Source organism: Salvelinus sp. IW2-2015, linkage group LG31, assembly GCF_002910315.2.
Source record: "Salvelinus sp. IW2-2015 linkage group LG31, ASM291031v2, whole genome shotgun sequence".
Classification (NCBI taxonomy): domain Eukaryota; kingdom Metazoa; phylum Chordata; class Actinopteri; order Salmoniformes; family Salmonidae; genus Salvelinus; species Salvelinus sp. IW2-2015.
Window position 1 is genome coordinate 6,830,342 of NC_036870.1, and position 13,886 is coordinate 6,844,227.

Sequence of the window (13,886 nt, forward strand, 5' to 3'; positions counted from 1 at the left end):
TTTCGCTGTAAAGCATATTTTCAAAATCTGACACGATAGGTGGATTAACAACAAGCTAAGCTGTGTTTTGSTATATTGCACTTGTGATTTCATGAATCTAAATATTTTTAGTAATTTTGAAAAAATTTGGCGCTCTGCAATTCAGCGGTTGTTTATGAAAATGATCCTGCTAAAGGGATCTGTGCGCCAAGAGGTTTTAACTAAATATGTAGGTTAAAAAAAATATGCTTCTGTGTATTGATTTTAAGAMAGGCATTGATGTTTATGGTTAGGTACATTTGTGCAATGATTGTGTTTTTTCACGAATGCCMTTTTGTTAAATCATCACCCGTTTGGTGAAATTGAAGTAGGCTGTGATTCGATGATAAATTAACACTTTGCTTTGATTATATGCTACGCAGGACAAGCTAGTTAACCTAGTAATATCAACCATGTGTAGTTAACTAGTGATTATGTGAAGATTGATTGTTTTTTATAAGATAAGTTTTATGCTAGCTACCAACTTACCTTGGCTCCTTGCAGCCACAAGGTCCTTTTGATGCTGCACTCCTGTAACCGGTGGTCAGCCTGCCAGGCAGTCTCCTCGTGGATTGCAATGGAATCGGCCATAATCGGCATCCAAAAAGGCAGATTACTGATTGTTATGAAAACTTGAAAAATCGGCCCTAATTAATCGGCCATGCCGATTAATCGGTCGACCTCTAGAACACGCTGTTGTAAACGTCGATCCAGAGCATCCAGAACATGCTCAATGGGTGACATGTCTAGTGAGTATGCAGGCCATGGAAGAACTGGGACATTTTCAGCGTGCAGGAATTGTGTACAGATCATTGTGACATGGGGCCATGCATTATCATRCTGAAACATGAGGTGATGGTGGCGGACGAATGGCACGACAATGGGCCTTAGGATCTCGCCACGGTCTCTGTGCCTTCAAATTGCCATCGATAAAATACAATTGTGTTTGTTGTCCGTCATTTACGCCTGTCCAGACCATAACCCCACTGCCACCATGGGGCATTCTGTTCACAATGTTGACATCAGCAAATCGCTAGCCCCCATACATGTTGTATGCCAACTGCCCAGAACAGTTGAAACCGGGTTTCATCTGCGAAGAGCACACCTCTCCAGTGTGCCAGTGGCCATCGAAGGTTAGCCCAATGAAGGTTAGCCCAAATGAAGTCGTTTACGACTACGAACTGCAGTCAGGTCAAGACCCTGATAAGGACGATAAGCATACAGATGAGCATAAGAAATTATTCGGTTGTRGAAATCCAGTTTCATCAGCTGTACRGGTGGCTTGTCTCAGATCATCCCGCAGGTGAAGAAGCTGGATGTGGCAGTCCTGTGCTGGCGTGGTTACACGTGGTCTGCGGTTGTGAGGCCGGTTGGAAGTACTGCCAAATTCTCTAAAACAACGTTATCTGGCAACAGCTCTGGTGATCATTCATGCAGTCAGCATGCCAATTATACGCTCCATCAAAACTTGAGACAACTGTGGCATTGTGTTGTGTGACAAAACTGCACATTTTAGAGTGGCCTTTTATTGATCGCAGCACAAGGTGCACCTGTGTAGTGATCATGCTGTTTCAGCATCTTGATTTGCCACATCTGTCAGGTGGATGGATTATCTATGTGTAAAATACATAGACATACATAGCATAAGCATTAAATAAAACAGATAACATTATTCTCTGTAGCATCAGATACAGTTGAAGTCCGAAGTTTACATACACCTTTGCCAAATAGATTTAAACTCAGTTTTTCACAATTCCTGACATTTAATCCTAGTAAAAATTCCCTGGCTTAGGTCAGTTAAGATCAGCACTTTATTTTAAGAATGTGAAATGTCAGAATAGTAGTAGAGAGAATGATTTATTTCAGCTTTTATTTCTTTCATCACATTCCCAGTGGGTCAGAAGTTTACATACACTCAATTAGTATTTGGTAGCATTGCCATTAAATTGTTTAACTTGGGTCATACGTTYCAGGTAGCSTTCCACAAGCTTCCTACAATAAGTTGGGTGAATTTTGGCCCATTCCTCCTGACAGAGCTGGAGTAACTGAGTCAGGTTTGTAAGCCTCCTTGCTCACACACACCTTTTCAGTTCTGCCTACAAATTTTCTATAGGATTGAGGTCAGAACTTTGTGATGGCCACTTCAATACCGTGACTTTGTTGTCCTTAAGCCATTTGCCACAACTTTGGAAGTATGCTTGGGGTCATTGTCCATTTGGAAGATCCATTCACGACCAAGCTTTAACTTCCTGACTGATGTCTTGAGATGTTGCTTCAATATATCCATATACTTTTCCTCCTCATGATGCCATCTATTTTGTGAAGTGCACCAGTCCGTCCTGCAGCAAAGCACCCCATAACATGATGCTGCCACCCCCGTGCTTCACGGTTGGGATGGTGTTCTTTGGCTTGCAAGCCTCCCCCTTTTTCCTCCTAACATGATGGTCATTATGGCCAAACAGTTCTATTTTTGTTTCATCAGAACAGAGGACATTTGTCCAAAAAGTACAATCTTTGTCCCCATGTGCAGTTGCAAACCTTAGTCTGGCTTTTTATGGCGGTTTGGAGCAGTGGCTTCTTCCTTGCTGAGCGGCCTTTCAGGTTATGTCGATATTAACGTTTTAATGTGGATATGATACTTTTGTACCTGTTTCCTCCAGCATCTTCACAAGGTCCTTTGCTGTTGTTCTGGGATTGATTTGCACTTTTCACACCAAAGTACGTTCATCTCTAGGAGACAGAACGCGTCTCCTTCCTGAGCGGTATGACGGCTGTGTGGTCCCATGGTGTTTTTACTTGCGTACTATTGTTTGTACAGATGAACGTGGTACCTTCAGGTGTTTGGAAATTGCTCCCAAGGATGAACCAGACTGTGGAGGTCTGCAATTCTTTTTCTCTGAAGTCTTGGCTGATTTCTTGTGATTTCCCCATGATGTCAAGCAAAGAGGCACTGAGTTTGAAGGTAGGCCCTGAAATACATCCACAGGTACACCTGCAATTGACTCAAATGATGTCAAATTTGCCTATCAGAAGCTTCTAAAGCCATGACATCATTTTCTGGAATGTTCCAAGCTGTTTAAAGGCACAGTCAACTTAGTGTATGTAAACTTCTGACCCACTGGAATTGTGGTACAGTGAATTATAAGTGAAATAATCTGTCTGTAAACAATTGTTGGAAAAATGACTTGTCATGCACAAAGTAATGTCCTAACCGACTTCCCAAACCTATAGTTTGTTAACAAGAAATTTGTGGAGTGGTTGAAAAACAAGTTCTAATGACTCCAACCTAAGTGTATGTAAACTTCACACTTCAACTCTAAATTACCTACACTACATGACTAAAAGAATGTGGACACCTTCTTGTCGAACATCTCATTCCAAGATCATAGACATTAATATGGAGCTGGTCCCTCACTTTGCTGCTGTAACAGCCTCCACTCTCATGGGAAGGCTTTCCACTAGATGTTGGAACCTTGCTGTTGTGACTTGTTTTCATTCAGCCACAAGAGCATTAGTGAGGTTGGGCACTGATGTTTGGAGATTAGGCCTGGCTCAGTCGGCGCTCCAATTCATCCCAAAGATGTTTGATGGGTTTGAGGTCAGGGCTCAGTGCAGGCCAGTCAAGTTCTTCCACACCAATCTCGACAAACAATTTCTGTATGGACCTCGCTTTATGCACGGGGGCATTGCCATGCTGAAACAGAAAAGGGCCTTCCCCAAACTGTTGCCACAAAGTTGGAAGCACAAAATCACCTAGAATGTCATTGTATGCTGTAGCTTTAAGATTTTCATTCACTGAAACTAAGGGGCCTAGCCCGAACCATGAAAAACAGCTCCAGACCATTATTCCTCCTCCACCAAACTTTACATTTGGCACTATGCAGATGGTTAAGCGTGATTCATCATTCCAGCGGACGCATTTCCAATGCTCCAAAGTCCAATGGCGGCAAGCTTTACACCACTCCAGTCAACGTTTGGGATCGTGCATGCTAATCATAGGCTTGTGTGCGGCTGCTCGGCCATGGAAACCCATTTCATGAAGCTCCCGGCGAACAGTTCTTGTGCTGATGTTGCTTCCAGAGGCAGTTTGGAACTTAGCAGTGAGTGTTGCAATCGAGGACAGGCCATTTATACGCCATTGTTGCAACTAGATGTTTCCACTTCACAATAACAGCACTCAGGGGTGCAACTTTCCTTGGGGACATGTCGTCCCCCCCCCCCCCACACACATTCTGAAATTGTATTTTTGTCCCTCCCAGTTGTATCAATGGAATTTGATACAAAACGAGGCAACAGTGTGCTTTAGGACCATGCGGACGCCTCCGAGTGGTTGGGTTGGCTGTGTCCCCGCAACTTCTAAAACCAAAATTGCACCACTGACAGCACTTACAGTTGACCGGGGCAGCTCTAGCAGAAATTTGACTAACTGACTTGTTGGAAAGGTGGCATCCTATGACAGTGCCACGTTGAAAGTCACCGAGCTCTTCAGTAAAGCAATTCTACTGCCAATGTTTGTCTATTGAGGTTGCATGGCTGTGTGCTTGATTTTATACACCTGTCAGAAATGAGTGTGGCTAAACTAGCCAGCGGGTTAGGCCTAATTGGCTTTCAAATATGTGTGGTTGGCATGAACCACATAATACATGACTTATCTAATCCTAACCACCACCTTCCAAGATACGGTAAGTCATTTTATTGCATCATCACCACTCTGTTTCCTTATGACTGAGCCCCCTACGGCTACCTGTCTCTTTCTGCGGAGTTATGATGACATTCTTTAACCCTCACACTACCAACTGGTGTTGTTTTGACCCCAGAGGCTTATTTTTGATCAAGGTCATTTATTAAATTCTTTCATGACTTTGTCAATCAACTTTTTATTACTAAATCTAAATAATTGTTCAGTGTTTCTGTATCAACGTGAAAAAAAATACATTTTCACCACAGCCATAAACAACTAATTTCGAAACACCTACTTCCTCCTATAGGAATTTGATAGATATGACCTTTATTTAAATCTAGGTTCCTCTGGAGACATAATAAGAAGTAGATCAGCTTTAATATTGCCGATAGATTGTAGGTTCTATCAATGTTTTTTATGTTTATGTCCCATGGCAGATGAGCACCGATACGTTTCATCTATAATTTCTTAAAATTATTTATCTTCATAAGACAAGGATTGAAAAGGATTTCCCAGTAAATTGTCGACTTCATTCATGATGACTGCTAGCTTGTATGATGGAGGGAACTGGAACACACGTCAATCCAGAGCATCCCAAACATGCTCAATGGGTGACATGGCTGGTGAGTATGCAGGCCATAGAAGAACTGGGACATTTTCAGCGTGCAGGAATTGTGTACAGATCATTGTGACATGGGGCCATGCATTATCATGCTGAACCATGAGATGTTGACATGATCAGTCCAATCTAAGCTACTGTAGATAACGTGATTTGGCGTAATTTTATCTGTGGCCAATGACCTTGAGCCTTCTTGGATAGGCACTTCTAATGTAACTCTATGGCAGCACCCAAGGGGCTTGAATTTGTGTCAGCATGAGTGACAGAACACTGAGCCAATCACGGCGCAACTAGAGAACATTACCAACACCTGTACTCTGTATTTTCCGCTGGCTGCCCCACCACAGAAAGCACTGAGCTAGGTCGCCAATGCATATATTCCTAATTTCCTCTTTCTTCAAGTGCTGTATTTTCACCTGAAATACAGAGAAATGTTCTTTGCGAATTAATGGGAAAGGCTTTGGCAACTTTGCATTCATGGGCGGCTCCCGTTCTGTAATGTGGGCTGGTCAAGGTTGTTTCCTGGATGGACGTTATATAAGACCAGGCTCACCCTCAGCTGTAGTCAGACTCTACACAGCCAGATCAGACCAAGGATAGCGAACCCAGGATTGTAGACCCAGGACTAACACAGGACAGCAGTTTCCTCTAGTATCTGACCCATAAGACACCTCGCCTCTCTGCAATATGAAGTACCTGGTTCTGGGACTCTGCACACTGGCCCTGCTGGCCTCCACCATGGCACAGGTAATGTACTTAAACCTAACTCAGTAATAATAGCTGAACATGTTTTAAACTCATTAGCAGTCCACTCTCTTTGCAATGCTCTGCAGGGGGAGAAAGAGAAAGAAAGGATGAACGATGGGGAGATGTGACTCTAAGTGGACCTAATGGTGAATAGAGGGCAGGATAGACAGTCAGACTGGTAGACTATATTGACCTGTGGTATAGTAAGCGCTTGGAAAAGCGTAGTGAATAACAGCAGTGATCCACAATACGCTAGATTCACCTTCATGTTGGTGCTAGCTGGCAGACTTGTAATGCTAGGTATCAACAGCCAATCCAGTAGGGTCTGGAAACTATAGCGAGCTTCGATTGATCAATAGCAACGCGATGTCACGGAATACGTGACAAAAGTTCAGTTTTCCCCCAAACCCTGTTCACGCGCCCTCACGCATGCTTGCATCGCCAACTTCTCTTCCCTTCATTGAAAATGAACGGAGCTTCCTTGTTTCATCACCCCCAACATGCTAGATGAATTTCTGCCTTTAGGGAAGTACCAAAACACCTTGATAGGGGAGACGCATGCAAGCAGAAGATGAAATGTGGCTAGGATTGAAGTAATTATACCACCCCAGCAAATTTCAAACTGTCCCTAATTMATTTCAGTTTGAAACATGGGTGAATTAATGCTGAATTAACATGTAGCCTAATGTAAATAATTCCATTTCAACCAACAGAATTCTACAACAACACCAACAACTGAACAACAGAATTCTACAATAGGATCAACAAATGACCAAAATAATTCTACAATACGACCAACAACTGACCAAAACAATTCTACATTACGACCAACAACTGACCAACATAATTCTACAATAGGACAAACAACTGACCTAAATAATTCTACAATACGACCAACAACTGCCGAAACAAAAGCCACATGGCCAACCACTCTCACCACACCAGCAGGGGGCAGCCATGTCTTCAGTTACTCCCTGACTCTACTGTTTGGTTCGACAGCCACCCAGATCCTGCGTTCACTATGGCAATGATCGCCACCTAGACGACAAGAGTCACATTGACCGCACCATCCTGAGAGCGTGTTGGAAACTGAATGAAGAGCACCCGAGAATGATCTGTACAGCTTTCTCTTTTCTCTGACAATGTGTTCTTACAATGACCTTGAGGTTTGTGTGTCCTCTGTGTATTTCAAGATGCATAATTAACATACTCTGATTGACAGGGTATATTGCAATGCCTAAAATATATGACTGTTTTGTAATCATTCAAGCTGTGAGTTCCTTTGAACAAAATAGCTAACTATACAAATTGTGAATGATTTATTTTCTCATAGTACAAATGTTGATCAGTACCCAAATAATGGTTTTTTTCTTTTTTCGTATTGCTATGTGACCCAGTTAAATATTTATATATTAATGTATCATGTATTTTAGTAAAAGTATGATCTTTTATCACAGTAAATAGGTTTATCTGATTTGCTGTTGCTATTAATCTTAATATCAGTTCCATTGTTTAGCTTTTTAGGGCACTTTAAGGTCAATGTCTAAAAAGTGTCCACCCCGAAAGTTCCTTCAAAGGAAAAATAAATATATTCTAATGTAATTTAAGATAAAGTTCTGAATTAACAATGTAAGTATTATCAAAATCTATCACATACAGTGTGACTACACTTATCAATCCAGGTACAGAAAGAAGCTAACCTAACTATAAAAAGGTGTATAATCTTTAACTATGATAAGGTTTATCATCTTATCAGGCTTATACCCCAGTGTACAAACATTAGGAACACCTGCTCTTTCCACGATATACACTACCGGTCAAAAGTTTTAGAACACCTACTCATTCAAGGGTTTTTYGTMATTTTTACAATTTTCTACATGGTAGAATAATAGTGAAGACATCAAAATATATTTTATATTTGAGAATCTTCAATGTAGCCACCCTTTCCTGGATGACATCCATCCAACTTGACACAACTGTGGGCCAGCATTCCTGTGGAAAGCTTAGGACACCTTGTCTAAGCCCCGACGAACTGAGTCTGTTCTGAAGGCAAAAGCGGATGCAACTCAATTTTGTACACTCAGTGTATTTGTTAATCTATTTCTGCCTGGTATAATAAAGAAATAAGGAAATAGGGTGCATTGAGTTTTAAAGAGAGAAACAAAAGAGGTGGTAAGTGGGTGGTACGCTCCATTTCCACAGGAAATATACACTACAACGACGATACTGTCTTGTTGTTGTGCATTGTCACAGAGTACACTTTCCAAAAGACAATTAAACTGGATCTACTTCCCCCTTACCGGTAAATGTCTTCTCACTTCAATAAAACACATCAAACAATAGCATACTTCCATGCTGTTATCAGGTTGTTATGGAACTAATGGGCCAATTTATGTTTTATGAGGCGCTATTACAGTTTGTGGTAAGAGGAAGCACGATATGATAAAAAGTCTTCTTCAGACTTCACCTTAATCCCCATACAATCCAGCAGATGTGACACGGTATTCTTTGCAGTGACGCTGCAACGTCTCTACCGGGAAGTCTATCAGACGAGGATGCAGTTTCAAATACTGACGGGAACTAAAATGTTTCATAAAACAAGCTATAAAATATATATTTTACGGTCTAGGCAAAACAAAATATCTAAAATCAAAGTTATTTTGTCACGTGCGCCAAATACAACAGGTGTAGACCTTACAGTGAAATGCTTACTTACAGGCTTTAACCAATAGTGCAAAAAATGTATGAGGTGAACAATAGGTAAGTAAAGAAATAAAAACAAMCGTAAAAAGACAGTGAAAAACAGTAGCGAGGCTATATACAGTAGCGAGGCTATACAAGTAGCGGGGGCTATATACAGACACCGGTTAGTCAGGCTGATTGAGGTAGTGTGTACATGTAGATATGGTTAAAGTGACTATGCATATATGATGAACAGAGTAGCAGTAGCGCAAAAGAGGGGTTGGCGGGTGGCGGGACACGGGTATATTGGGGTGAAGGAAGAGTAAGAATAAATGTTGTTGTTTTATGCATGATGTGTGAGAAGATATTGTAGATTGTCCATTCAACAGACGTCATAGAGAAGGTGGCACAAGTTGTTAGTGGGGCTAATGGTCTTTGATAGCCTAGGTCTGGTGTGGTTGTTAATGGATCATACAGTTAAAGTCGGAAGTTTACATACACCTTAGCCAAATACATTTAAACTCAGTTTTTCGCAATTCCTGACATTTAATCCTAGTACACATTTCCTGTCTTAGGTCAGTTAGGATCACCACTTTATTTTAAGAATGTGAAATGTCAGAATAATAGTAGAGATAATTATTTATTTCAGCTTTTATTTATTTTCATCACAATAGTTTACATACACTCAATTAGTATTTGGTAGCATTGCCTTTAAATTGTTTAAAACCTCTTGCAGATCAGTGGGAGGGTAGCGTCCCACCTGACCAACATCCGGTGAAATGGCAGAGCGCCAAATTCAAATTAAATTACTATAAATATTAAACTTTCATGAAATCACAAGTGCAATACATCAAAATGAAGCTTAACTTGTTGTTAATCCAGCCAAGGTGTCAGATTTCAAAAAGTCTTTACGGCGAAAGCAAACCATGCGATTATCTGAGGACAGCATCCAGCACACAAACGCATAACAGATCATTTTCAACCAGGGAGTTGCGACACGAAAGTCAGAAATAGCCATATAATATATGCCTTACCTTTGAAGATCTTCTGTTGGCACTCCAAAATGTTCCAGAAACATCACAAATGGTCCTTTTGTTCGATAATATCCTTTTTTATGTCCCAAAAATGTCAATTTATTTGGCGCGTTTGATTCAGAAATACACCGGTTTCAACTCGCCCAACATGCCTACAAAGTATCTAATAAATTACCTGTAAAATTGGTCCAAACATTTCAAACAACGTTCCTAATCCTTCCTCAGGAAAACGTAAATAATTGATAAAATTTAAGACAGGATAATCTGTTTTCAACACCGAAGAAAAATACCACGGAGCGCTCTCCTGTCTATGCGCAATAAAATACTTCAGCCCTTCACAGTGACACAAACAATTTACAGCCGTACTTCTTCATTCCTCAAAAGAAAAACGTCAACCAATTTCTAAAGACGGTTGACATCTAGTGGAAGCCATAGCAACTGCAACCAGGGCCCATATAAATCAGGATTCCCAAAGAAAATTTGTGGAAAACACAATGAGCTCAAAAAAACTTTTCCCTGGATGGATTGTGCACAGGGTTTCACCTGCCAAACAGTTTTAGAAACTAAAAATAGTGTTTTCTATCCAAATCTACTATTATATGCATATTCTAGCTTCTGGGCCTGAGAAACAGGCTATTTACTTTGGGCACGCTTTTCATCCGGACGTGAAAATACCGCCCCCTATCCCAAAGAAGTTTTAACTTGGGTCAAACATTTCAGGTAGCCTTCCACAAGCTTCCCACAATATGTTGGGTGAATTTTGGCCTATTCCTCCTGACAGAGCTGGTGTAAATGAGTCAGGTTTGTAGGCCTCCTTGCTCACACATGCTTTTTCAGTTCTGCCCACACATTTTCTATAGGTTTGAGGTCAGAGCTTTGTGATGGCCACTCCAATACCTTGACTTTGTTGTCCTTAAGCCATTTTGCCACAACTTTGGAAGTACGCTTGGGATCATTGTCCATTTGGAAGACACATTTGAGACCAAGCTTTAACTTCTTGACTGATGTCTTGAGATGTTGCTTCAATATATCCACATCATTGGTGGATGATGATGCCATCTTTTTTGTGAAGTGCACCAGTCCCTCCTGCAGCAAAGCAATCCCCCAACATGATGCTGCCACCCCCGTGCTTCACAGTTGGGATGGTGTTCTTTGGCTTGCAAGCCTCCCCCTTTTTCCTCCAAACATAACGATGGTCATTATGGCCAAACAGTTCTATTTTTGTTTCATCCGACCAGAGGACATTTCTCCAAAAAGTACGATCTTTGTCCCCATGTGCAGTTGCAAACCGTAGTCTGGCTTTTTTAATGGCGGTTTTGGTGCAGTGGCTTCTTCCTTGTTGAGTGGCCTTTCAGGTTATGTCGATATTGGACTCGTTTTACTGTGGATATAGATACTTTTGTACTTGTTTCCTCCAGCATCTTCACAAGGTCCTTTGCCGTTGTTCTGGGATTGGTTCGCATTTTTTGCACCAAAGTACGTTCATCTCTAGGAGACAGAATGCGTCTCCTTCCTGAGCGGTATGACGGCTGCGTGGTCCCATGGTGTTTATACTTGCGTACTATTGTTTGTACAGATGAACGTGGTACCTTCAGGCATTTAGAAATTGCTCCCAAGGATGAACCAGACAATTTTGATTTTCCCATGATGTCAAGCAAAGAGGCACTGAGTTTGAAGGTAGGCCTTGAAATACATCCACAGGTACACCTCCATTTGACTCAAATGATGTCAATTAGCCTATCAGAAGCTTCTAAAGCCATGACATAATTTTCTGGAATTTTCCAAGCTGTTTAAAGGCACAGTCATCATAGTGTATGTAAACTTCTGACCCACTGGAATTGTGATTTAGTGAATTATAAGTGAAATAATCTGTCTGTAAGCAATTGTTGGAAAAATGACTTGTGTCATGCACAAAGTAGATGTCCTAACCGACTTCCCAAACCTATAGTTTGTTAACAAGACATTTGCGGAGTGGTTGAAAAACGAGTTTTAATGACTTCAACCTAAGTGTATGTAAACTTCCGACTTCAACTGGTCTATACTGTGGACTGCAGGTGTGACTGCTTTAAAAAGTGATTTRGTATTTGGCAATTTCTGTAATAAAAATAGACCTTTTAATCAAAGAATGTTGTCCCAAATTACAAGTGATTTGTGTGTAAAATGGTGCTCAGGAATTTGCTAAGCAACATCATGGCCTCTGGACCGTGTTTGTTACAGCAACTATCAGTATGATATTTATTTATACATTTACCCAAATTAAGATTTTCCATCAACAAAAACAGAGTGAAGAGTAATGGAAAGGTGGAGTAAAAATCAAAGTGATACGCGTTGAACCTTGACGCTGCTGTTTTGTACACTGACATGATGTCGGCCGAAACTGCCGGGAAAAAACCCCAACCACACGTGCACATACACACACACAATCTTCCTGGAACCAGAGGAACGTGGTGTGTTCAGGACATGTTATGGTGTCCTGTGGTGTGTTCAGGAAATGTTATTTGTCACATACACATGGTTAGCAGATGTTAATGCGAGTTCAGCGAAATGCTTGTGCTTCTAGTTCCGACCGTGCAGTAATATCTAACAAGTCATCTATTTCACAACAATTACCTTATACACACAAGTGTAAAGGAATGAATAAGAATATGTACATACAAATATATGGATGAGCGATGGCCGAACGGCATAGGCATGATGCAGTAGATGGTATAGAGTACAGTATGTAAACATTATATAAAGTGCCATTGTTTATAGTGGCTAGTGATACATTTATTACATCCAATTTGTAATTATTAAAGTGGCTAGAGTTGAGTCAGTATGTTGGCAGCAGCCACTCAATGTTAGTGATGGCTGTTTAACAGTCTAATGGCCTTGAGATAGAAGCTGTTTTTCAGTCTCTCGGTCCCAGCTTTGATGCACCTGTACTGACCTCGCCTTCTGGATGATAGCGGGGTGAACAGGCAGTGGCTCAGGTGGTTGTTGTCCTTGATGATCTTTTTGGCATTCCTGTGACATCAGGTGGTGTAGGTGTCCTGGAGGGCAGTTGGCTTTCCCCCGGTGATGCGTTGTGCAGACCTCACTACCCTCTGGAGAGCCTTGCGGTTGTGGGTGGAGCAGTTGCCGTACCAGGCGGTGATACAGCCCGACAGGATGCTCTCGATTGTGCATCTGTAAAGGTTTGTGAGTTTTTGGCGCTGCTGCACCTTCTTCACCACGCTGTCTGTGTGGGTGGACCATTTCAGTTTGTCCGTGATGTGTACTCTGAGGAACTTAAAACTTTCCACCTTCTCCACTACTGTCCAGAGGGCTGCTCCCTCTGCTGTTTCCTGAAGTCCACGATCATCTCCTTTGTTTTGTTGACATTGAGTGTGAGGTTATTTTCCTGACACCACACTCCGAGGGCCCTCACCTCCTCCCTGTAGGCCATCTCGTCGTTGTTGGTAATCAAGCCTGCCGTCTGCAAACTTGATGATTAGGTTGGCGGCGTGCATGGCCACGCAGTCATGGGTGAACAGGGAGTACAGGAGAGGGCTGTGAACGCACCCTTGTGTGGCCCCCGTGTTGAGGATCAGCGAGGTGGAGATGTTGTTTCCTACCCTCACCACCTGGTGGCGGCCCATCAGGAGACCCAGGGTCTCGAGCTAAATTATGAGTTTGGTGGGTACTATGGTGTTAAATGCTGAGCTGTAGTCGATGAACAGCATTCTTACATAGGTATTCCTCTTGTCCAGATGGGTTAGGGCAGTGTGCAGTGTGATTGCGATTGCGTCATCTGTGGACCTATTGGGTCGGTAAGCAAATTGGAGTGGGTCTAGGGTGTCAGGTAGGGTGGAAGTGATATGATCCTTGACTAGTCTCTCAAAGCTGATGACGGAAGTGAGTGCTACGGGGCGATAGTCATTTAGCTCAGTTACCTTAGCTTTCTTGGGAACAAGAACAATGGTGGCCCTCTTGAAGCATGTGGGAACAGCAGACTGGGATAAGGATAAGACCAGGACAGACCAACAACTCTCCAAGCCTCCTGCAGTATTTTACTCTTAGGACACCTCATCTACTCTCCAATATGAAGTATCTTCTGGGAGTCTGTACACTGGTCCTGCTGGCC

At 42.0% G+C, this 13,886-nt stretch overlaps 1 long non-coding RNA gene across 1 annotated transcript; it reads left to right on the forward strand.

The window, feature by feature from the left end:
* The first annotated feature begins 5,854 nt into the window (after positions 1-5,854).
* LOC111955585 (uncharacterized) lies at positions 5,855-7,441 on the forward strand. The gene is made up of 2 exons (XR_002876140.2): positions 5,855-6,065; positions 6,779-7,441. It is a non-coding gene; the product is annotated as an uncharacterized lncRNA (long non-coding RNA).
* Positions 7,442-13,886: the final 6,445 nt, after the last annotated feature.